We start from the raw sequence: 25,522 nt of genomic DNA, 5'->3' as shown, positions 1-25,522 counted from the left end.
GTAATATTAACTTTAGGATCCATGAACATGGGAAGTTTCCCCATTTACTTATGTCTTCTTTCATTTCTTTCAACGTCTTGAAATTTTCAGTGTCCCTAGGTGATTTTATGGACATTTAATCTTACTACTGAAAAAGGAAATTGAGGTAGGGAGCTCCCAGGACTAAGAGGCAGCCCCACCCGGCATGGCTGGGGGAAAGGTCTTCTGGCTCCGCAGGCTTTCCCAGGCTGGTGGAAATCACGTAGCTCCCTTACGTGCGGTACATCTGCTGTTCATCATCCTTCTCCCCATCCCCTTCCCTTTGGCCTTCATGAGGGCAAACCTCTACGCTTCTGGTTGGGCTCTCAATAAAATTCTGCTTTTAACAAGCCCCCTGTGTCAGGGAGAATCATTATTTGATGGACCATGGGCTTGTTTTCTTTATTTGTAAAATGAAAATGCCAGTCTTGCCTACTTCACAGGACTGTTGCAAAGATTCAATAAGATAATTCCTGTGAATACCTTTTTAAGTATACTCTGAGACAACAATTACAATTGCTATTTTAAAACCGGTTTAGTTCTCAGACAAATGTTTATTTTCTTCCAACCCACACTGTACTTTTTCAGTTGCTCTGGAAACATGACCGCTAAATTAAACTTGAGGTCTGGCCAGCAGAGGGCAATGGAGGCCATCCTTAATGAAAGAATGCTTGGAAGGAAAATGGATGAATTTTCAGTTTACAAAAATGGTCCCTAAAGTTGTGACAAGCAGCATTGACATCACATGGGAGCTTGTTAGAAATGCAAAATATCGGGCCCCACCTCAGACCTACTGAATTAGAAACTCTGAGAGCAGGCCCCCAAAATCTGAGTTTTATTAAGCTTAAGCTGATCTTACACACACTGAAGTCAGAACCACTGATTCGGAGAGCTATTGGAGTTCCAGATCAGTTTGACCCAGGCCTCCTGAGGCAAAGTCAGCAGAACCTGCCCTCTGGTATTGACTAAGCCTAGGCCCTGTGTTGACACAGAGACTTGATGGCTGGATTTGCATGGAAGTAGCAGGCAAAAAAACTTCACCACCCTCTCATATGTAGAGTGGGTTAGAGCCCACAAAAAAGCTTTCTTATCAATCACTTCATTAGTTCTCAAAAGAATTCTTAGAGGCAGGTATTATCTCCGTTATACATATGAAGAACATGAATTCAGAGAGGAAAAGGGATGTATGTGTTCAAGGCCACACAGGGCAGATCCAAGACTAAGGTCCAATCTGTGGTTCAGGATTCTTTCACATCAGAGGAGGAAGAGGATCTGCTGGCTGATGCTAAGGAAACTCTCTGACCCACAAGCCCACTAATGTGAACTGGGAGCTGCCTGTCAGACAGCAGCGTCCCCTCTGTCTCTTTCTCCTCTGCCCAAGTCTGCACACTGCCCTCCTGCCATATCGTTCTTCATTCTATTTCCCTGAAACCCTGTGCTTGCTCCTCCTTTGGACTACCTTTCAGGAGCCAGTGTGATCTGCTTCAGATCCTGCACATCATGGATGGCCCTACAGCATAGATTTACCCCACTGGCTCCTTCTTGAAGCCACAGAGCTTGTAACAAACTTGCAGTCACTGCCATTAGTTTCCATTGGTTCTATTATCTCCTCTGGGTCCAACTTCTCTCGACCTACAAAATGCAAGCACTTGGAATCCTTTGGGCGCACATTCCTTGGAGGTTAGTGAGAAAGGTGGCCTTCAAGCCCCGAACTTCTGTTTATTTTTTGGCCATTCTCACATGCCACATACCAGTTTCCTTAGGTTGCCCTCAGAGGAAACCTCCTCTAAAACCCCCTGTATTTGATTCCCTGATCCCATTACCTATGCTTCAGAACAAGTCAGGAGTGAGCTCCAGATGCCTTAATCCCAATATCCTTCATTTCTTAATATTTCAATAACCCAAAAATGATCTAATGGGAGAATTCAAGTCCTGCAGGCAACCTAAGGGAGTCATTATTTGGGGTAGAGATATGATATGTCTACGTTCATGACTGGGCATTGACACTGGCAATACTTATCCTTGGCTACAGTCCTAACAGACTGTGTCAGTAGTGGTGGGATGGAAGGCAAAATTCTAAGCCCTGCCTTTGTAATGGAGAGAATTAGTTCAAGGGGGGCCCTGGGCTCCTTCTGGGTGGCTCATTGGCTCCATATGCTCTGTTATAGGAATGTGAGAGCATACAGTTCTTGCCCCGTAGAGCTTTCAGTTTTGCAGGGAAGGCAAACATCACAGAATAGTCACAAAATTGATTACAATGAGAAATTCTGGGTGCCAGGTTACATTATTCTTTCAACTTTTCTGCAACTTTAATTTTCTCAAACTTAAAGCACATTAAATTATGCTAGCGATTCAGTTTTAAGAAGGAAAAGAGCAAAGAGCTGTGAGCACCCAGAGAGGGTGGCGTGTGCTCCACACTTTGAGGTAGAGCCCCGAATGGGTCCTACAGCCTTATAGGAGGCTCTCCCCTTTGGGGACAGGGGCCCAACATGCCTGTTGGCATCAGAAGGGCCTAATTAGCTGACTGTAAAGTCAGAGGGGCTGGAAAACCAGAGGGCAATCTAGGCTTACTCTGTTTTTTGAACAACATACTGATAAGAGGCCCGAGTCTGCCCTGAAAGCCTGGGAAGGCAACTCTGGCCTTACAGGTGACTTCACAGCTAGGGTTGGGGCTGGAATGCACTTAACTTTATGAAAAGAAACAATTTTCCAGCCTGACAAACATACATTATCAGGATGGGCTAGTTTCTATTGGGTAGAAAAGTTACCTGGGAGTAATGACAGTATGCAGAACTGATTAGGTTATAAAGTGGTGGCCAGGTATTTTACATACATTTTTTCATTTAATTCTTACGGTGATTCTATGACTTAGCTATCATTCTCCATTTAATTAAACAACTTTTAAAATGGAGATGGTAAAAATATTAAAAACATACTGAGGATCATATAATGAAAAGAAAGTCACCTTTTCACACCTGTCACCTGTTTTATTTCCCCTGCCGAAAGGTAACCCTGGTTGTATCTTTCTACAGCTGATCTGTACATACACAAGCATATATAAAAAATACTTTTTCTAATATTAATGGTAGTAATGCTATATACACTGTTCTGCACCTTTTTCTCACTTAATACACCTTAGAGATTAATTCATATTAAAAGCTACAGCTCTGTCTCATTTTCCAGCAGTTGGCAGTTGCATATTCCACTGTGTGCTCAACTATCACTTATTTATCCAAACTTCTATTAATGGATATTGGGCAGTTTCCAACCTTTCATTATAACAACCCATGCCACAAATGAACATCTGTGTTACTGCCTCAGAGTTTTAATTTTGATTTTAACTAAATTTTTAAAACTGAAGAAATGTCTTTTTTCATTAAATGTAACTTATTTTGGATATATTGGGTTAAATAACATTAATTTCACCTGTATAACTTTTTATGTAGAATTTAAAATTGCATTAGGTGGCTTGCATTGCATTTCTATTAGATAGTTCTGCTTTAGATTGTCACTGTACGGTGGTGGTCTGATACCCCCACTGGACTTAGGTCCTTGAGGATAGGAACCTAGTCGTCTGGATTTCTCCTGTGTCCCTATAATCACCCAACCTGGCATGAAGTGGTGTACCTTAATACACACTCTTGCTGAATGAATGAGCAAATGAATGCTTTTTTCTTCTCCCACAGAGAAGAAATACATGATTCCCAGCTTCAAGTTTTACTGAGCATCTTCTTGGAAAAAAGGATGAAGTGGGAAGAGTATTCACTGGGTTTTCTTGACCGGAGAACCTTGCAATTCCAGCCAATTCCCTCAGTAATTGCTATGGAGTAGGAGCGGCAAATCCAGTTTTTGAAAAAAGGGACAGAGTCTCGATTATGTCAGCAGGTGGACTAGATTTGAACAAAATTTCTCAGGCCACAGATATTCAACAACCACTAGTTACCCTCACAACGTGTGATAGCACGGCTTCCCTGACAGCCCCTGGCTGGTGGTCCTGAGGATCCCACGGCAGGCAGAGCCCTGGAGCCGCCTAGGCCGGGGAGAGGCCACGCGACCCGAACCTCTACACTCTGTGGCGTCGTCCCAGCCCTCCGCGTAGGCGGGAAGGTGGGCGTGGGCGTCTCTTCAAGGCTGGGGCTGCGCATATTACCTGCGACAAGACACCCGATAAGGGACGAGTACGGTGTGCACAGCGGCACCAGAGAGCTCCCATGTGAAGGGCGAGACCTAGAAGGGGCGCCTGAGGAGCGACCTTCGGGATGCTGGGGGCCACTTGGCCAACAGAGCGGTTAGCCTCCTAACCCCGCGCCACGCAGACTGACGGAGGCGAGGAGTGAGCGCGCCCGCGCACTGGCGCGTACCCGGCAGGAAAAAGCCTGGCTCGAGATTCCGCGCGTTCGCGCTCGAAAGGAAAAAAAAAGTCTTCCCCCGCCGGGCCCGCGGCAATTTAGGCCGGAGTTGGACGGCGAGCGCGCGTGCGCGAGCGCGCACAGACTCCCTCCTCCGCCGCTCCCAGCCCCTGGGGGTCTAGCACACCGCTCCGTAATCCCCGCCGCTTCCGAGGCTCGTGTCCTCGGGGTGAGTACCCTGCGCCTGAGGAAGAGGGAAGGAGCGTCTGCCAAGGGAACGGAGAAAGCGGACGGGGATACGAGAAAAGGAAAAACCGCCCTCGCGGAGTGAGGTGCCCGGCAACCGGGCTGGAGCCTGCCGAGACACGCCTCCATCCCTCACGCCCCTCGGGGCTGCGGAAGTGCACTGGAGACTGGAGCGGCGAGGAGGCCACAGGTGGACTATAGTTCCCAGAAGGCGGTGCGGTGCTGCGCCTACTTCTCCCGGCAGCACCTGCGCGCCAGGCTTTTTTCAGTTTGCTGCTGCCTAAGGCCAAACTACAGTTCCCAGGAGGCCTTCGCGCGAAGCGACTTGGAAGTGGGCAGCCTGGAAGTCACTCGGGCCACTGGAGCTGGCGGCGTCTCCAGCAAGCGGTGCTGGGTCGGACTCCGCGGTCTTGCGGCCCTCGGGGTGGGCAGCCGGGACGCCCAGGTATGTGTCTCCGGGTGCAGGGGCGGCCTCGCGCAAGGGCGGCGGGGAATCGGTGTCCCCCAGGACCCCGAGGGTCAGCGCGGGCGGACGGCGGGGTGTGGACTCCGTTTGTTGGAGGCGGCTGCGCTGGGACTCGCGCCCGCCGGACCTGGCCATAGCCGTACCCGCATGGCTCAACTTTCCAGACTTGTTACCCAGAGCTGTGCAAAAGAGCGTGGCAGTGGGAGTCGGGTAGCGGTGGATTCGTGTCTTGCCTCTGCCACTCTGAAGCTTCGATGTAGGGAAACATCGCCAAACCTCAGTTTCCGCGCCGATCCTCAGTTTACCTTTTCGTTAAAACGGGGGAAGACGAGTGTCTGTGTTTTGCTTGGGATTCTTTTGAGATGTTGAGCTCTGGTTCATAAAGCATTGGCACATTGAAGTACTTACTACACGTTTGGTGCCATTGTTAGTCCTCAGAAATGGGGTGAAGGTATTATGGATCGGGCTAGTTGAGGGTGTGCATGTAAAGAGCTGAATGCATAGTTAGCACTCAATGCAGGGTGACCGCTGTAACTGAAATTATTTGGTTAAGAGCTTAGGTTTGGGAGGCAGAGAGACCCGAGCTCAGATTTAGGCTGTGTTACCTTGGGCAACTGACTTAACGTCTCTGCACCTCCATTTCTCTATCTGTAAAATGGAGATTTTAATAGCAGCCACCACATAGACTTCGTTTGAGGTTGCAGTGAGATTACCATGTGTAAAGTGCTTAGAGCAACAGCTGGCACGTAGTCAGCGTTCAGTAAATGGTACCATTTATTCAGCGTTTTCCTAGTGTCCCTGAGACCCTCTGTGGATGGAGCTCTGGCCTTAGTCTTGGTCTCCCAGTGGGCCAGACTCAAAACTGGTCTAGTTGACTTCCTCTTCTGCAGCCTCAGGTTCCTTATTTGTAAAATGGGATAACATTATCAGTCTCAGAGGGTTTTAAAGGATTTGCTGAGATTGTATTCCTAGTCCAGAGCCATCTCTTACTAAGTAGCAGCTCTTAAGTATTATAATTGTTGTTCTTCAGTGTTCTCCATCTGGCCCAAAGACTGCCTAACTGTGGGCTGTGATGTGACAGCCCTGAGCTCCCCCACACATTCATTCCTAGCCTCAGTGTCCCATCTGTGAAATGGTAGTCATCTGACTTTTGTGCCAGGGCTGTTTTGATGATTCCAGGAGATAATTCATGTTTAGCACTGAACTGGGTGCATAGTAAGTACTTAATAAACATATCTTGTTTTTCTTGATAGGCCTTTGCAGCCAGGGCAGCGCAGGGACAAGGTTAGTGTGCCCAGCCCCCCACCCTTCCCTGCAGTACAAGGGCCCAAGAAGAAATGGTGCTGACCTGCTCTCAGGAGCCCCCTGCTCCGCTCTCACATCCTCTTCTGCCCAAGCTGGCACATTCACTCCAGTGCTTTCAGTAACCGACCTTTCAGAGCCGTATTCCCCCTGAGCTCCAGCTCCATTGTGGGTCCTGTTGATGTCCCCTGGTGAATGTCCCTTGGGCACTATGAACTCAACATGTTCAAACTAAACTTTTTTGCCTTCCAGATCCGCTAGTCACTATCTGGGCAAATGGACCGACATTGACCAGTTGCCCAAGGGAGAAACTTGGAAATTGCTCTTCTCTCCTAGCCTTCCCTAGTTGATTGGCAAGAAGGATGGAACTGCCGTTTTATAGAAACACCATTTCACTGGCCTTGGCTCACATCTTGTGTGCATTTAAAGTTCCTCTTGGTTATTGGAGGTAGCCTTTTCTGATAAGGTTGAATTGTTTTAAGTTATGCAGGATTAATGTATGTAAAGCCTCATATTAGTAAGGGGAAGAGAAGGTAATACAGTCGTGGCCAGACTGCAGTGGCCACTGGTGTGGCCTAAGGCCTGGCTTTCAGGGGACCCATTTCTGTGGCTTTAGCCTGGCACAGCTCAGCTGAGTCATTGATTTCTTTCCAAAAAGTGATACTGTGTCAGTGGGTTAGAATATCTTGTGTGGGGGTAGCCATCCCGGGCATTTGGGGAGGTGGCACAACACACCTGGGGAGGTTGGGGGAGAGTTTGTTTTATCTTCCTCTAAGCTGAGTCTTGTCAGAAACCTGTCATCATGATTTCATTTGATGATGGGAACTCACTGTCACAATCAAACTTGTAATGGCTCCCAAATTTACCTAAATGTTGTTTCAATCTGAGGAAATAAAGCAGTGACTTTTTAAAAAAAATCTTGGTCTTAATTGTTAGTGACAACAGCACATAGCTTTTTAGTAGCCTGTGTGGAATGGCCTGAGAGCTAAGCGTCAGCCTGTTTTTCAGTCATTGCACTTGTTAGGTGGTAAATCAAAAATGGAATTTAAAATGTGCAGTGATTGGTGCTATTGTTTCCCTCTGTAAAGTGTAATTTATGGATATATTTCAAACTTAGGTTTAAAAAATGTGACACAGGTTAAGGTAATAAGTGTTACGGTTTATTAACCTTGTTATGTGTTTGACTCACAAAATGTAAGAACTTATGTTCTAGTCAAAGAATTGAACAGTCATTTCCTATGGAGTGTTTGTTTTCAGCTATTAGCTATTGGCCTGGTTTGTGCACTTGTGCTTTCATTAAGACCAATACTGTTCCTGTTTCTTAGGACTGCTTGGGTCTTGTGTGGCTTTAGTTGTGTGTGTGTGAGAATGAGTTGAATTTGTCTTTGAAAAAGTTATGCAAAGAAATAAACGCTCACTGTGACATGTCAAACAGTACAGAGAAGTAAGAAAAATAATAGGTGCCACCTCCCACGTCAGAATCCCATCCCCTGAAAATAACCATTTATTTACACAGTATTAAGTATCCGCTGTCAGGTTTTGGAGCTAAAGTAATGAACAAAATGAATATGCTCTTTGCCCTGGGCAGTTTAGGTAGATGCTTTCACTTACCTTTTCCTGTGCTATTAAGGACGTGTATATGCATATATCAATTGTTTTATTCCTTCTCCATCACCATTCCCCAATAAAGGAGCGGTAGGGATCAAACCACACATATTTGTAAGTTGATTTTTTTCAATTGATGATAGGGCATATCTATCCCTTCAAGTCATTACATACAGATCTGACTCATTCCTTTTAACTGCTAGACTCACATTTTTTTCAGTATAGAGAGACCATGCTTTATCCCACCACCCCCTATTGCTGGACTTTTAGGTCATTTTTGGGATTTCTGTTACCTTTGCAAACAGACATCCAACCAGCATTCTGGTATATAGGCAGTATAATATAGTGGCTAAAAGCATAAACTCTGACAGTGAACAAGACAGACAAGAGCTTTGCTCTCCTAGAGTTGACATTCTTGCTAGGAGACATGCCTTAAACGAGGTAATTTCAGACGGTTCTAAGTATCCTGGAGGAAATGACAGGTGAGGGGATAGGAAGTGGCCAGTGGGGCAGGCTGATTGAAAGAACGGGGAAGAGGGGGGTTACTTTATCAGAGATGGTCAGGGAAGGCCTCTAGGGCCTCCCTGAGGGGGAGTCATGTGAGCTGAGACCTGAATGAGCAAGAGGTTCCAACTGTGCCAAGAGCTGGGGGAAGAACATTCCAAGCAAAGGAAATAGCAAGTGCAAAGGCCCAGAGGGAAGAATGAATTTGCTACACAAACAGTATCATTGTGGCTGCAGTTGGGTGAATTCCCGTTTTTCAAGTTAATGCTACTGTAATTTTTGAAAGGTAATAATATGATAATATCAAATAACATTTCCTGGTGCTTTTTCTGTACTAGGCGCTCTTCTATGCATTTCACACTTTTCCTCAGTTAATTCACACAAGAGTCCAGTGAAGCAGGTAAGTTTATGAAACTGCCTTTACAGATGAGGAAGCTCACTGCAGACTCTGGGCTCCTCACTCACATGCTGAGCTCCTGTCCTCCCAGGCCCTCTTTCCTGGGCCGAGGCAAGTTTAGGAAGTGGATGAAGCATTTCCTTTCCATGTTTGACACGCAGAGCACTGTGGACTATATTTAGTCCCTCATTCATGTGGCAGCAAGAGTGGACTGGGGGCGTTGTGGCATCATATCCACCAACAGTAAGACATGATGGGGTCAGTTCCTGCTGGGATGTTTAGCTGGTTGGGTCAAAACTGCAGGCCCTTCAGCAGAGCCCGTGCTCAAATAAAACAAGGTTGACTGCATGGCTGCTGCACCAGGCAAAGGTTAACAAAAAATAAGGTGTGGTGTTGAAGGAAAGTGAACAGGCAAATGTCCTATTTGGGTGAGCTTTGCGAGGGAACTTGGGATAGCAGGGGAAAGAGTTTCTAAGTACCAAACCAAAGTATTATAGACTGTCGAAGTATCAAAATACAGTCCAGCAAACCAAAGTGGTGATGACTGCCCTTCAGGAGCCCCCTGGGACCATGCTTCTGTCACCATGACTGTGTCCATTTTCATTTGGTATAGCCTGGGCCTTATAGGTTGGTTGTTAAATATCTTCAATGAAGGGCAGGCCTGGTTAGATGTGAGGACAGCAGTGGGCTTTAAGAGCAGAAGTATGGAGAGCATCTTTTTCCAGCCATCTGTGAAACATTTTTTTTCCACCTGGCCTGTGTGCCAGGCACCATGCTAGACACTGACAGTATGAAGTGGAGTAAGAAGCCTGCAGCAGTGCCGTCCATTAGAAATACAATGCAAGCCACCAGTGTGGACCATACACATAATCAAAAATTTTGTAGGGGCCACATTTAAAACACTAAAAAGAAACAGAGGAAATCAGTTTTAATAATATATTTTGTTTAGTCCAAAATATCATTTCAACATGTAGTTGGTGTAAAAATTACTGAGATGTTTTACATTCTTTTCATGTTAAGTTTCAGGCACATCTCAATTTGCACTGCCACATTTCAGGTGTTCAGCAGCCACAGGTATTGACCTAGCATATGAGACTCATGTGTAGATCAAGGGTGGTGGGTCACAGTGAGATCCAAGATGCCATTCCTGTGTTGTCTTGGTAAGCACAGGCAGATGAGTGACAAAGGGCATGTTTATCACAGGCAGGTACAGCTGCCCTCACAGCTGTCATCCACCTGCAGGGCCTGGCACTGCACTTAGCACCCCGCGTGTGTGACCCATGTTCTGAGGTGGCAGGGACTGTGGTTATCCCTGTTGTATGGATGGGGAAGCTGAGATCTGGCTGTGACGGGCCATGCACCCAAGGTCAGGAAGTGATGGAGGCAGAATTTGAACTCTGCTTCAGATCCCATACCCCTAAGTCTATGTTGTATCTGCTGCCTTACTGTTTTAGGGGTAGAGCCTGAGTTTTGAACAATAAAAACCACAGGATGGACTCACCATGCAAAATGTAGTCCTAGAGTTTGTTGGTGTCTCCTCTTGAGTTTATGTGGGTGCTGGTTAGACCTGAGTTGGCTGACTGCTCCGCCCCCTACGTGGTGCTCCAGGTGTGGTAGAAACAGGTCTTTCCTCCCAGGGAAAAGAGGGGTCTTTTGGGATTGGGGAGGTGGGTGGGGAGGGAGAGCAGGGTGGAAAGAAGGGGGGCTCAGCCTATTAAAAACACTCTCTAAACAGTTTCTTGGGATGTGAAGCCTCTTTTCTCCTACTCTGCTGAGGCTGTGCTTCGCAGCTGTGCCTCCTGTGGGAGCTGTGTGCCATCTTCCTGTGAGCTCAGCAACAGCAGCACTTACCCTGTGCCATGGTGTACCTAGCTTGCCCTTGATCTGATCTAGAGGGGCAGTGCCGGGGCAGGAGGGGGGCATCACAGTGGTTTCCTCCTCCATCTACTGGAACCATTGTTCTAGACTTAGTTATTTTCTTGGGTTATAACTTTTAGTTATTCTCAGGATTTCCCATCTCAGGGGCAGCACAAATCTGGGCCTCAAACCCAAATAAGGCAGCTGCTGGCGATTCTGAGTCTGTTCATGTCCCCACGTGCTGGCCTGGTGCCAGTCCCTGACCCCAGGCAGTGATTGCCAAGTTTTTAACCTCTTCACCACTCTGATCTCTTCCTGTAAGACAGTGCCTGGCATGCTTTTAAGTGCTGGGTGCATTAATGATGCTAGCCAGCATTCACCCACCTCTTATTTGGTAAAAGGCACTGCTCTGAGTGCCGTTCATGTACTATCTCATTTAATCCTCATAACTTCTCCTTGGGGCTGGTACCGGTTTTATTCCCATTCCCATGAGGTCCCGAGAGGGGCAAGTCACAAAGCTGGTGAGTGTAAACGTCAGGATTCAAACCTAAGCCACTGGCTCCAGACTCTTAAGTGAGGCTCTTAAACACTCACTCGGAGGTTTCCATGGACAGACAGAATGACCAATGGGTTGGACAAGCAGGACCCTGCTGAGCAGGCCCAGCCTTGGTGTAGCACATGTGGTCTCTGACCTCCTGTTCTGGGGTAGTCTGGTGTCAGGTTCTGGGCCCCTTTTGGCCCAGACGCCTGAGCACCACTCTGGGTTTTTTCCTGTGATTCTGGAATCTGTACTTCCTCTTCCTTTATAATAATGAAAACTAACTAGATATTTTACATTATTAAGGCATTCTTGTTAATTTTTTTAGGCATGATATGATGATACTGTGGTTCTGCTTAAGAAAAGAGTCCTTATCCTTCAGACATAGATTCTGAAATACCTCTGAACTTATAAGATGTCTGGGATTTGCTTCAAAATAATATGGGCTGGGAGGCAGTGGAGGGGATCAGGCGTGTTTGGGGGGGAAAGAGTTGAAGGAAGATTGGCCACGAGTTGGTAACTGTTGAAGCTGGCCCATGGGGGGCTATTATACTCTTCTTTTCACCCTGTGTGTTTGAATTCTTGTGGTGCAAGGTTAGAAACAAGCACAACAGACTTCTCTCAGTGTCTGTGTGTTTCCAGTGCAAGTGTTCCTGGGAGGGAGTCCCCTGCCTCTGCCTAGTGCACTTGTGTAATAAAAGCTGGTTGGTTTTTTTTCATTATACAAGTAGATAGTTGGCCCAAGGCTTTGGGAGAATCCCTTTGGTAAATCAGCAGCATCTGGCAGCAGGGGGGGCACCCAGGAGGCTGCCCCAGCTGCCCTGAAGAGCCCTGGCCCTGAGTCAGTTTGCGGAGGTCCCTCCTCCCAGGGATGTTTCCCTCCAGCACCTGACTGGGGGTTGGGGGGCTGGCAGAGGCCCTCTCACATTTTTTCCAAAGACGTGTTTCAACAGGAGGCCTCAGATCGTCCGGCTCCTCCCCTCAGCATGGCCGGCACCATCCTTCCTCTGATGGGTCTTTGTTGAGGTCCTGCAGGGATGTGAACCAGCATTTGGTCTGCCTCCAGCGCTGCCGTGGGGGGCACAGCAAGTGCCCTGTCAGGCCTGGATTTTGACAACAGAAGGAAAGGGGCAAGATGCAGCTTGTAACAGTGCCTTGGACCTGATGATACTTCTCATCAAGCCAGCAGTTAAAACTCCTGTACACCAAATGTGCACCCCCACGTCATGTTGAGTGGAGGCTCCTCTTGCTTTGTTCTTTCGGAGTCAATGTATGGCTGAAACCCTTGGATCAGGTGGCTGGAACAGAGAGAACCCTCGTCTGCGGGCTTCTGTCTGAGGTTTGCTTGCCCAGCAGGTAGAGATGGCTGATGGGAACAGGGCTTTGGTCTGTCCCTGGCTCCGTCTGATTTGCCCCCTTCTCCCGGGCCGGGTTTCTCCACACCACGCTGTCGGCTTGTGGGGAGGAAGGCAGGCCAAGGCCCGCAGCCCCTCTGGCTTCCTCAGACTTGGGCCCCTGGCACTGTCCTTCATCTTGCAGAGGCCCAGAGGTGAGCCCAGTGTGGAGAGAGCCTTGGGAGCACAGTCAGGGCTTTATGCAGCTGGATTTTCCATGTTTCCCAGTACAGATAGATCTGCAGGAGTTAGATCTGAGGGTAGTGAACCCCAAATACTGATACTGCATCAAATTTTTAAACTGATTCATTCAACAGGTATTCACCGAGCTGAGCACTCTTCTACTAGGGATACAGCAGTGAGCAAGGTGGACAGGGCTCATTCCCCGCTGGGGCTCTCATAGGCCGTGGGGATTCACACTACAGATGATAAATAAGGAAGGTATATATTGTGTCAGGTGGTAGTAAGTGCTAAATGGAAGAAGCCAGGAAAGGGAATATGAAGTATTAGGGTGCGGACTGTTGACATTTTAGATGGGGTGGCTGGGACTGGCCTCCCTCGGAGCTGACTTGAGTACCGACACCTTGAGAAGGAGGTGAGGCAGTATGAGGAGTGGAGGGGTCTGGACAGAGGGAGCAGCCGGTGCAAAGGCCCTGAGACCATGGGACTTTGAGGAGCTCACAGAGAGGCTCGTATGGCCGGAGCAGAGTGAGGGAGGAGAGAGGAGGGGATGAGGGCAGAGAAGTGCTGGGTTTGCAGGTCTCTTAGGATCCAGTAGAAACAGGTCTTGTCTCTCACTGAGATGGAAGAGAGTACAGAGCTGATTGATTTATTAAATCTGATTTTCAATAGTGACCGCGCATGCGTGGAACCAAAAAGAACAAAGGTGGGGCACTGGGTTCCCTTCCCCAGAGGTCAGCACCGCGCGGCTTCTTGCTGGTGACCAGGTCCTTGACACTGCATTATGGAGCGAGTTTCTTGGCTTATGTCAGGTCGAACTAGATGAAATGCCTTTTTGTGAGTCAGGAGCGGTTGAGTATTGGCAGTTTTATGAGGCTCAGCCTAATGGCTTCTTTGCACAGCCTGAGGAATTTAACCAGGCCTTTCCTGCCTCAGCGGTTGGTGGTCAGAGGTCAGGCCCTCCTCCCCCTTCCTCGTCCCACACTTCTCTTTCAGCCATTGGACCAGCATTGTGAGTGACACCAGGGCGTGCAAAGCCGCTGCCCCGCCCATAGCCCCATACCCAGTCTTGCTGGGAAGCCTGATCAGAGGCTGCCTCTTCCTGCTGGGACCTTAACTGGGGTGGCATTATTGACTCTCTGCATCTTGATGCCACCAGTTTTGAAATCATAGCTCCCAGAGGGAAGGGCACCTCTGGACTCTCACCCAGTGTTTGGCATAACTCACACTGGGGTGCCCTCTGGGTCTGGGCAGAACCTTGGGGCATCCTGCATCAGTACCTGAGCAGATAGGTGGCAGAGTGTTCAGCCTAGAGCGTCCGCGGGAGTATCTGCTGGGACCACAGAGGCTCGGGCTGGGGGGAGGGGGGGGAGGGGAGGTCTGAGGAATGATGGTCTGGACTTGGGAGAAAAGCCTTCATCCCCTCCCATGTGTCACACCCCTATGCCGATCAGAGTCGCATGTCTCTGGAAGCCCAGGGTGCTGGTCTGAGAGTCCTGGGGAGTAAAATAAAGGTAAAAGATATAGGGTCCAGTATTAGAGGCCCCAGTCAAGAAGTTTTGTCCATTGATATGCCCTCGGCTGCTCAGCCATAATAGCAACAGCAGCTACCACTAATAGGTCACTATAGGCCGTCGGCTACATGCCAGGCACTGTGCTGGGTGCTGCGCCCAAGGTGGTTCATCTCAGCTTCTAGCACCCTGTAAGATAGGTACTCTTCTTATTCCCCTTTTGAAGATGAAGCAACTAAATTAAGTAACTTGTCTAAGGTCACACAGCTAGAAAGAGGTGGTGACAAGATTTGGATCTAGGGAGTCTGTCTCCAGAGGCCTCACTCTTAATAACTGTGTGCTTCTGCAGTGGTTCTCAGACTCAGGCAGATACCAGAATTGTCTGGAGGGCTGGTTGGAACACAGATTGCAGGGCCCCACCCAGAGTTTCTGATTCATTAGGTCTGGTTTGAGAATATGCATTTCTAAAGAGTCTCCAGGTGATGCTGGTCCTCCTGGGCCTGGGAGCACATTTTGAGGTCCACTAATCTATAACAGCAAAGCCTGCTGAAATTGGCCTGAAGTCATATATAGGATGTCATATAACCAATTAGCCCAGGGTGAACTAATTCAGCAGTTCCACAAGACCTGTAGGCAAGCCCTCTGTGTTGTGCCACTCTGCCATCCTTGGTGTCTCTCCTGTGTCCTCAGATTCGCCTGTGGCCACAAAGACTGCCACAGCTCCAGTTGTCACACCCTGACAAGGTTATATCCAGCAGCAGAAAGAGGTCATCTCTCATTCACTGTGTGTCTCTTAAGAGTGAAGACATCTTTCTTAGATGTCCTGCCTCCCGATTCCTCTCATATCTCATTGGCATTGTGACACATGACTATGCCTGGGCAACTCACAGGCAAGGAATTTACTTTCTGGGCTGGGGCTGAAACCATCCTCACCTGAAGCTCACCACTGCTGGGAGGAAAGCAGCTATGGGAATAAAGTCGGAGTACCAGTTAGGAAGGGACTGGGAGAGGGGAATGGATAATGGGCAGGCAAACAACTAGATCTGCTGCAGAATTTAGTGAAACAAAGTAGAAGCATACTGCCCAGCCATTTTTGTGTCATCATACTCACCTCACCAACTTTGTTTGTGATCACCTGAATCAGGGCATAGCTTTTTGTTCTCTAATCATGTCCACCTTTGAGAATGTGTACTCAGAGCCCCTGTACCACAGGAGCTCTCCATCTTGTTGAGAAACCAAATATTTCATCTGACAATTCCAGGAAACTCAAGCTGGGTGAGGAAGCAACAGTCTGGGGGGCAGATGCCTGGTGTTCGAGCGTTGGCTCTGCTCAGAAACACCTGGACTCACTCCTCTCTGCTCCTGCCCAGTTCCTATTTAAGGTGCTCCCTGCAGAGCCTCAGTTTTCCCCTCTGAGAGTGCCACTGAGGTGGTTGTGTGGATGACAGCAGGGGATGCAGGTCAAGTGCTTACCCTCAGCAGCTGCACATGTAAGTGCTCAAGAATGTGGCCCCTGCTATTACCATTCTAAATGTGATGTATTAAGTGAATAATTAAGTATCATTTAACAATCGTGCCCTCTCCTCCCAACAACCTGTGAAAGTGACCATCCCTTTTGCAGACTGAAGTTGGCTGGGGATGCCTGTTGCTCCTGCTTATGGACATAGCATAAAGCTGTCGCCCTGCTGGACTGCAGAGGGACTGAGGAAGGAGTGTGGCCTCAGGAGCTAGACATGTGCAAGTCCTAGATCCATTTCAGGCGCCCCGTGTGACCTTGGGCAAGCCACTTAGCCTTGCAGGGTCTCAGTTTCCATATCTTTAAGGTGGGGCTGGTAATGATACTGACCTCACAGCTTAATACACACTGTATCTGCCGTTCTTTGAGTATTTTGGGCCAGTTTGTTCACAGACAACTGTAAGCTCCCTGAGGGCAGGGCCGGTGTGGTTTTTGTATCCAGTGCCTGTATATAGATATCTTATATACATGAACACGCACACTTTCTGGGTATATATATTTGTGAATAAAAAAGGGCCAGAGGGATCTTTATTTTCTCACTCCCACTACCTAGAATTTAAAGTTCATGACCCCTTTTTTGGAAAGTATAAGCTGAACCTGATTCAATCTGAGGGCAGTGTGTGATAATTGCAGCTGATAGTTGAGCATTTTTTGTGGGTTAGGGCTGCCTTCTCACACTCCACATTAACGATGAGGAAGCTGAGGGTCAGTGGGGGACCTGTCTCTCCTCTTAGGAGATCTGCGGTGCTGTGGCTAACAACTCTGCTTGGGTTAACTCTGCCCTACTGCTTTCTGGCTGTGTGACCTCCAGCCTGTGACCTCCATTGTTGAAATTTCTCCTATGTAAAATAGGAGTGATAACAGTACCTACCTAGAGGGTAGCTGTGAGCACTAGGGGAGGTAATTCATCAGAAGAGCTCAGAACAGTGCCTTGGGCAGAGGGAACTCAACGGTTCAGGTTATTGGTAGACAAAGCCATTCAGCTGCGCTTCCAGAGCCAGCCAGGGGTGTCCACTGGCAGTGCTTAATCATTAAGCTACGTTGCCTCTGCAAGCTCACTCCCGTCCCCGAGAAAGGAGCCCACCTGTGGACTGTGAGGTTGTGAATGGAGTGAGCAGGTGCAGGCCCAGGGCAGGGGATGCTGCAGGCACAGATCCAACCCTGGCTCTGTCAATGAACAGGTGGCCTGTTCCTGGATGGGAGGTAACAGGCGAGCCGTCTGTTACCTTTGAGCTTTCTTTTGAGCCCATTCAAGCTTCTCAGACCACGTGTCTGATGAGTAAGGAGTCCTTTTATTTCCCTCCCCCAAAGGGACTGTTGGCAAAACAGCCCCCTTTGGGGACGTGCCTGTTCACGAAGGCCAGCCATCTCTTGGGGAACTCCGGTGGCTGGCATGTTCTTGTGGCTGTTGAGTAAGTCGCTGTTAGAGCTGGCACGGCAGGTTCCCGTTTCCTCATTCCAGACACCCATGGCGGACTGTTGGAGGCACCACCCGAGGGCGGCCTGCGGAGCTCAGGCAGGTGGCCTGCGCCTGGGACAGGAGCCGGGTGCCTGGAGCTCGGCACGCAGCCACCTGCCGGCTTTGTGAGCAGGACTTTGTTCAGGACATCTTGTAGGTGAGTAATGTTTTCCAAGTTTGGTGTAGTGACTTCAGAGAAAGTTAATACTGTGTTCCTTCTCTTGGGAGTTAGACTGGTGGCTTTTTTGTTTTCTTTTTTCCTCCTCTTTCATGAAATGTTTACCTGTCTGCTCCTAACTGTGAAGAAAGGGTGGGCGGAGTGTTGAGGCAGTGAGAAGGAAATGGAGGCTGTTTCTCCGTGGAGGAGGAATTGGTGAATGGAGAGCTCCTGTGGGATGCAAACTTCATTGCCAGGGTCTGTGGGGCTTCCCAGCTGGTTTAGGCCAGCTGTGTGGCCTCAGGCGAGTTCCTTCCCCTCTTGGGGGTGGGGTGGGGTGCCGACCCATTCTCCTTTCCAGTGTATCCTATGTAAAGTGCTCACAGCCTGGGCATGGAGAGCTGCTCAGTGTCAGCTGTCCTCGTGCCCCCACTTCAGTCCCTAGTGCTCCCCCCAACCCACCCAAGTTCCCTGCCTGACCTTATTTCTGACTTCTCAGCTGCCGCTGGCCATACTCCAGCTACACTGGCCTTCTGCTGTTTCCTCCCTGGAGGCCTTAGCCCTGGCTGTTCCCTGTGTCTGGAACACTTCCCCCAGTATCCCCAAAGCTCCCTCCCTCCTTCGGGTCTCTGCCCAAATGTCACCTTCTCTGTGAGGCCCTTGTCCTTATTAAATAGCATCTTCTCCATCCCTCTTAGCCCTTTACTCTGCTTTGTTTTTCTTCATAGCATTTATTACCATGTGACATATTTATTAACTGCACCCCCCAACTGTCAGCTCAATGAAAGCATAGGGACTTTTGTCCCTGTCCTCGTAGAACAGCTTCTGGCATGTGGTAGGTGTGGGATAAGTTATTTTATGAATGAATTTGTATGAGGTGCAGCATTGTCCGAGGATGGTTGGCTGTCCGCATTTGGGGTTTGAGTAGCATGTCGGCATAGCCACAAAGCTGCAACTGTGTGTGTGTGTAGGGGGGAGAATACGCCCTCGGTCCAAGCAGTTCTCAGGCCTGCCTGCACCATCAGGGCCTCTGGCCACCTGGCATTCTGCTGGCCCCGGCAGTGGCTCATCTGGGCAGCCTGCATGCAGGTGGCGTAGAACAGTCTTGGCCTTGGTGTGGAGGGTGGATGCAGGTTCATTCAGGTGGGAAGGCTTTGTCACAGGCACCACCCGTACACACATCCCCACGTGTGTGGAACGCCAGCTTTATGGCCAGCCAGGCCCTGCTTGGTGTTCCTGCAGTAGGGAGGTCAGGGAATGCCTTGGCAATAAGAACTGGCCAGGCAGTTTATTGGTCTTCCTTGCTGTAGCAGGCAATAATTCTTGTCCGAGGGCTGACCAGGTTTTAATTAAATGGTGAGCTCAAAGAGTCTGACTGGGTAGTAGCTGGCACCTCCTCATCCATTTTCTGGCTCCCAGGGTCAGCATTTGGTTCTGTAAAAATACCCTGGGCAGGGCTTGCCCAGGTTCTGCCGAGTGAGGTCAGTCAGTGGCCCTCTGGGATCCCCCACAGCATGCGGCACTGAGGGGCTGAGGGCCTGCTGGACTTGGTGCTGCTGTATCACACGTCATCACACCTCTGGGCCTGCTGCTATTTAAGAATGTGCAGAGTATTAGAGGAGGTGCTCCTACAACATTTAACTGTGTCCTTCAAGCTCCAAGTTCAGTGGTTTTGGTGTTGAGGTGGGGACCCTCCTGGAAAGCCATTACCCATACTGCTCAAGTTCCAGCACAGCCTAAGCTCACTTACCTTCTCTAGATCTGTTTCTTAATCTGGAAAATGGGAATAATTAATAGTACCTTCATTAAGTAAGAAGTTAAAGTGAGATTAGGTGGCCTAGTTAGGGCTGTGTCTAGTGCATAGAGTGAACCCACTAAATGGGGATGATAATTATAGTTATGCGTGGATTTCAAACCTCTTTGTATTTTTTTGTCTGTCCCTTTTGTGTTGGCTCCTTCTCTCTTCCCCACCCCTACGTCAGCATCCTCTCCCAACCCTTCACTCATGGTATGTGTGTAGCTTTCCACATTTTTCTCCATAGTTAAAATCTTATTGGGGAAATGCTACCCTATAAGAATAGTATAAGCCTAATTTTCCTTTTCTTACATGTATTTTGCTTTCCTTACATATCAGTACCTTGTGGAAATACCTCCAAGTTCTCAGGTAGTGCTCCAATTTGCTCTTTTTAATGGCTGTGTTAACAAGGTGGTGTGAGTGTACCATAATTTATTTGGCCAGGCCACCACTGATGTGCATTCCTTTTTTTTCTCCCCATATTATCATCTTTATTGATAGCCTCCTTTAATTAGATTGCAGGCATCCAACTTGCTTGGCCACCTTGTTAACTTAAGCCCTAAGCCTTTGCAAAGGAATATGAAGTGGCATTAGTATAATGCTGTGTCTTGCCAAGAGAGGAGATACATTTTCTGAGGGTTCTCACCAGGTCCAGCCCAATGTTGAACTATCTACTTTAAATGCTTCTTAATTACAAAAATGATTAATAGATTCATCACCTCTAATACAGATTAGTTGTGCTTAGTAAATACTTATTACAAAAGAGAGAAGGTTCATGTTTTTTCATATTAACAGTCAGTAATCAGAATATGCAAGAGATTTTGTTGGGGTTTGTGGTCGATTGGCATGTCTTTTTTTTTAGGTGGCATTTTAGTTAAGGAACATACTTGGCTTCATGAAACTTGTACAGTGGTATACCTAAAGAGAGGTTTGTTCCAGTTCCCTATTGCTACATGATAATCCATTCTAGAACTTAATGTCTTAAAATGACAACAGTTTTTTTTATTTCTCATGAATTTCTGGGTGACTGAGGCTCATCTGGATGGCTCATCTGCTGGTCTTGACTGGGGTCTCTTCTGTGGCTACAGTCAAAGGGTAGAGAGGGCTGAGGTGCGCAAAATGGTTTTACTCACAAGGCACCGTGGAGATGGCTGGTCCTTTCTCTGTGTGTAGTCTCAGAACCTCTCCTTCCGTGTAGCTTCACCAGCCAGTAACAAGGCTTAACAACTTAGGTAGCCCAGGGCTTCCTAAGCCAAAAGCATGGGTTCAGAACTGGCCCAGCTCATTTCAGCCTCCTTGCGTTGGTTAAAGCAGTCAGAGTCAGCCCAAATTCAGTGTGGGCGAGATGATCTAAGACTTAAGTTGCAGAAGGTGTGGCCCACTGGGGGCATCTTTGGAGACTACTATGGTGTTCGTTTTCTCAGGTCAGGAGAAGTGCAGAGGTGAGCAGGACAAGGTGGCGCTGAAGCTTACCATCTCTCCAGTGCCCTATGCTCCTCTGTATTTGCATTGACACCCTTGGCCTCATAGTGATAAGAAGGCTTCTCCACCTGTAGCCCCACATCCTTGTTACAGGCGGAAAGAAGCAAAACTGTAAGGAACAGAGAAAGCACCTCTATCAGGAAACCAAAGCCTTCCCTGAAATCCTTAGCTGATGTCTGTTGGTGAATCTTTGGCTAGAACTGTGTGACATGACCACCCCTTGGTACAGGGAAGTCTTGGAAGTACACTCTTTTAAACCCGGCCTCATCACTACCCTTAGCAAAGTGTCAGAAAGGAAGAAGAATGGAGAATGGAAATGGGGCACAGGCATCTAGAAGTGGTCTTTTCAGACAGCCAAGGACGTAGGGGTTAAACTGAGGCAGCAGCCATTCATTTAGCAACTGTTTAGTAAGTACCTGGGATGGGCAGTGCCCTGGGCTTCTTACAGAGGCATCAAGGATCATGGAGGTGAACACATCTGGGGGTGAAGCTAACCAGGATTATTTGCAGTCCTTGACCAGGTAATTGCTAGCTCATATTTCCGTGTAGATGTTTGAAGTTAGACTGGTGATAATAGGTAATCTTGTCGTGGGCTTAATTTATATAGAAGAACTGAGAACCAACTCATTTATTCTTAACAGGGCCCTGGGTAGTAGGCACTGTTACCATTCCGCCTCTTCAGATACAGAAACAGAGGCCCAGGGAAGTTAAATAACTTGACATAAGTCCTACGGCCCAGACATAGTGGGAGCAGAGTAATACAGACGACATGCAGCCTCTGTGGGTCTGCTCTGGTTCCGAACCACTGTGCTGTACTGCTTTAGTTTATTGTGGGAAACATTTCGTGTTGAAACGAATATGTAAGTGACAACAAAACAAAATATGAAGCAAATCACTACTCCATCCCCTCCACTCCTGCTTCTGGCCTCATTGGACCCATTCGTCAGGAAATTGGTATACACACTTCCTCACCTTTTTTAAAGGTATTCCGTTTTTTAAAGATGGCCTTTGGGCACATGGAATCAGATTAATTGTAGCCCTCATCCTTGGTGCATGATACACTGATATTTTTTGGTCCATGCAAAAGTATCTATTATAATGAACAGCCATTGGCCTGCTGCCCATCTAAGAACTAGAACATTACGAATAACTTATATGACCTGTGTGGTACTCCCCATTTGATCCGCTGCCTGCTCTCCCAGAGGTGACCACCATCTTGAAATTGTTATCGTTCTTTGTCTTGAACAGAATCATGTTAGATGTTTATACAAATGATATTATACTATGAACAGTCTTGTGAGACTTGTTTTTCACTTAATAGTACAATTCTAAGGTTGATCCAAACTGATTTATCTGTAGTCCATTCATTTTTTACTGCCATGTAATATGCCACTGGCTGGATATACCACATTTTTGTTTTAATCATTTTCATGCCAGTGGACAGTTCATTAGTTTCCAGATATTTTGCTGTTCAGTGAATGTTCTTACATATATTTCTGGATTTTCATGGGCCAGAATTTCTTTTGGGCATGTACTAGGCATGAAACTCATGGGTTGTAGGATGTGAACATCTTTAACTGCCAGATATTGTCAAACTGTTCTCGAAACAGTCCCACCAAGGATTCCTTTTATTCTATATCCTTGTCACACTTGGTTTTCTAAGGCTTTTTAATTTTTTGCCTGTTTGATGGATGTGAAATTAAATTTCATTGAGGTTTTAATTTGTATTCCCCTAAAGACTAGTAAGGCAGAATATCTTTTCATTTATGTTTCTTTGGGATATCGCTTGTTTATCACTTTTCCTTTTTCTTATTAATTTGTAGGTTACTTATCCTGGGGTAGCAGCTTATTTAAACTAATGAAAGGTTTATGGTTTTCATGTCTTCATTTCCTTGGTGTCTCCTCTTCACTCTCCGCTCTCCCCCAGCTCCATGAGACCTCTGTGTGTACTCCTAGCTCACAGTGATTCTCTCTTCTTTGGGGCAGCCCTCAATTTATGAGCATTTTATGTGTTTGTATAGATAGATATATGCCTATACTCATTCCATGTACTCTATAATAGCTTTTTGATCCCCGGTGTATCAGGATTAGGTTCACCTGCGTATAATATAAAACAAAATGATAGCGGTCTGAGCAAGACGGAAGTTTATTTCTGTCTCACATAAAGGATCCTAGTGATTATCAGGGACCCAGACTTCTCCTACCTTTTTACTCCATCATCTTATCCTGCCATTGCATGGTTTGAGATGGCTGCTGAAGCTCCAGCCATTACATTCCAGCAAGCAGGAAATAAGGGATGAAGATGGGCACCCCTGTCTCTTTAAAAAAAACGTAATGTTAAGTTGCATGCAGTAATTCTGCTTATAGACTCTTGCCCAGAACTTAGTCACAGTAGCTTATGCCTTTATATTGCAAGGGAACCTGGGTTCACATGGCTTTGTTCTTAGCTAAAAATCAGATTCTGCTTAGTTAAAAGGGGAGACTAAATACTGTATTAGACAGCCAGCAACTTTACTGATTCTAAAGTGTTCCCTTAAAATGACTCCTAAAGGAGCTGCTAGACAGCAGGATGTTACCTCTAGTTGCTGACTGTTTTGATTCTTTGATTTATTGCACAAATATTTATTGAGCAGCTGTTTTGTTTAGGCAGTACTCTGCGAGCTGGGAAGACAGTAATGAACAAAACAAATGAAGTCCCCACCCTCGAGGAGCTTACATTATAAATGGGAAAATAGTAAAGGAACAGGGAGCATGTAGTAAGTCAGAAAGTGACCCTAAGTGCAACAAAAATAGGAGGATGCGTGGAATGAGAGTACATAGCATGTGGTGCTGTTTTAGACAGGACGGTCAGGGAAGGGCTCTTTCATGAGATGACATCATGGCAGAGGTGAAGGAGGGTATCTGGGGGAAGAGCTTTGGGGCAAAGTAAGGGCCAAAGGCCCTGAGGCAAGACGGGGCCTGCCCTGCGTAAAGAACTTGAGCAGTCAGCAGAGATCTCACAGGGTGAACAAGGGAGAGTGGTAGGCAACGAGAGGAGAGAGGTGGTGGGGGCCGATGGTGGGGGGCCTTGTGGGCCACAACGAGGACTTTTCGTCTTTGCCCACAGGAGGAAGGGATGATCTGTTCGTTTGCACTTGGTAGTGAAAGTAATCGTGAGCTGTCTGCTCAGTCACCCTGTGTTTTTAATCACCTCTGGACACCTTTTTAAGAAGGAAGTAGCTTCTGCTCTGATTGCTCATGACCACTCTGGCTTTATATATTTCTGCCACAACCCACCCCCACTGGATTATTGTAAAGCTAATAGTTCATTAAATGTCTTTTTACAAGTGATTTGTTCCAATCACGACCCAGCAAGGTCCACTGTTGCATTTGGTTCACGTGCCTGTTAAGTGTCATTTAATCTATGGGTTCCCCAGCCCCTCCTCTTTTTTCCTCTGATAGTTTATTTGTTGAGAAAAGCCATGTCATTTATCCTGTAGATTTCCCACAGACTATACTTGGCTAATTGTATCCCTGCAGCCGTGTTTGACGAGTTCTTCTGTCCCTGGGTTTCCTGTCAGTCTAGAGACTGGATCAGATTCAGATTGGAGATGTGCACACATGCACGTTTTATGTGCATGTGTGTATGGGGGTGGGGGGCGGCAAGACGTTCCTCCTGGGAGTTGTGGCCTCTGTGCCCTTCCGGTATCTAAGGCCCGTGGTCTCTGTGATGTTAATGCTGCAGGTGATGCTGCCCGGACCTATGATTTCATTTGAGGTTTGTGAAAAAATTGTGACATTGTAATTCTCTCACTTTCATCATTTATTAGCTGGAATATTCCTCTAGAGGGAAACCTCCCTCATCTATTATTCAGATGTCCTGAGGGTACTGACTCTTTTGGACTTTTGTTTACATTAGGAATCAGTATTGAATAATGGTGGGGTTGGAGTTTTCAAATCTGCTGATTTTTTCCTTGGGTGATTCAAATCTCCTGCCTTTATTTTTGTGTTCATTCATTGGATATGTACTGGTCTCTGCTGCTGCCCTTGCCCGTTTGGATTTGGGAATAAACAGGTGAGCCAGTCGTTGTGTAGGCATGGCTGCTGCAGGCCTTACCTTTGACCAGGTGGAGCCTGTGTGTTCATCAGTCAGTGTAACCAGGAAGAGATGACTCTGGACTGTTGACATTGCCATTTTTTTCCCTGTCTTTCCCTGGCCATGTATTTTCAAACCTATAGCTTCTGGAGAATTTTCTCTCTGGGCCAGCAGATTAAACCGTAAAGGTAAGAGGTTTTTGAGCATTTGAATTTCTTCTGATCTGAAACTCCATTCCTAGATCAAAGAACAATAAAGGGTTCTGCTCCATCGGAGAGGCAAGTTCTAGTCTCCTGGCCAGGGCTCAGCTCTGACCCCAACTGCTGTTGACTGGGTCATAAATTCTTTAGAGCACTAGCACGCTTGAAATCATTTGGATACCTTGGGATCAGTTACTTGTTATGTTGAATGGTACCTAGGACTTTCTCTTTCTTGGATATTACAGCACATTTATGCCCTCTGGGGGGAAGAAGATTTGATGAATGATGTGGAATTCATTCAGTCACCAGCTTGTACACTTGAACACCACATGTGTTCCAAATGTTAGGGTCAGAGCCTGAGAAGGCCCATAATCCTGGAGTTTATGTTCATGTTGAAGGACAGAGACAATAAGGTAGTAAACAAATTAATGAGATGATTTCCAGTGGGGCCAAATAATGCTGTGAAGGCAG

At 47.3% G+C, this 25,522-nt stretch overlaps 1 protein-coding gene across 4 annotated transcripts in view; it reads left to right on the top strand.

The window, feature by feature from the left end:
• The first annotated feature begins 4,215 nt into the window (after window positions 1-4,215).
• The window catches only part of SIPA1L3 (signal induced proliferation associated 1 like 3), a 228,079-nt gene continuing 206,772 nt past the window's right edge, over window positions 4,216-25,522 (top strand). Inside the window, exons 1-2 of one of the 4 annotated variants that reach the window (XM_073226115.1) lie at window positions 4,222-5,058; window positions 17,346-17,499. The gene's annotated coding sequence lies outside the window, so the exon portion shown is untranslated. Of the gene's footprint in view, window positions 5,059-17,345; window positions 17,500-25,522 lie in introns of all 4 variants that reach the window. The other 3 variants (XM_073226117.1, XR_012126722.1, XM_017650818.3) reach the window with 3 other exon arrangements.

The sequence above is a fragment of the Manis javanica genome, chromosome 17, assembly GCF_040802235.1.
Source record: "Manis javanica isolate MJ-LG chromosome 17, MJ_LKY, whole genome shotgun sequence".
Taxonomy (NCBI): domain Eukaryota; kingdom Metazoa; phylum Chordata; class Mammalia; order Pholidota; family Manidae; genus Manis; species Manis javanica.
The sequence above is the reverse complement of the archived record's forward strand: the minus strand, read 5'-3'. Positions and strand labels throughout refer to the sequence as shown.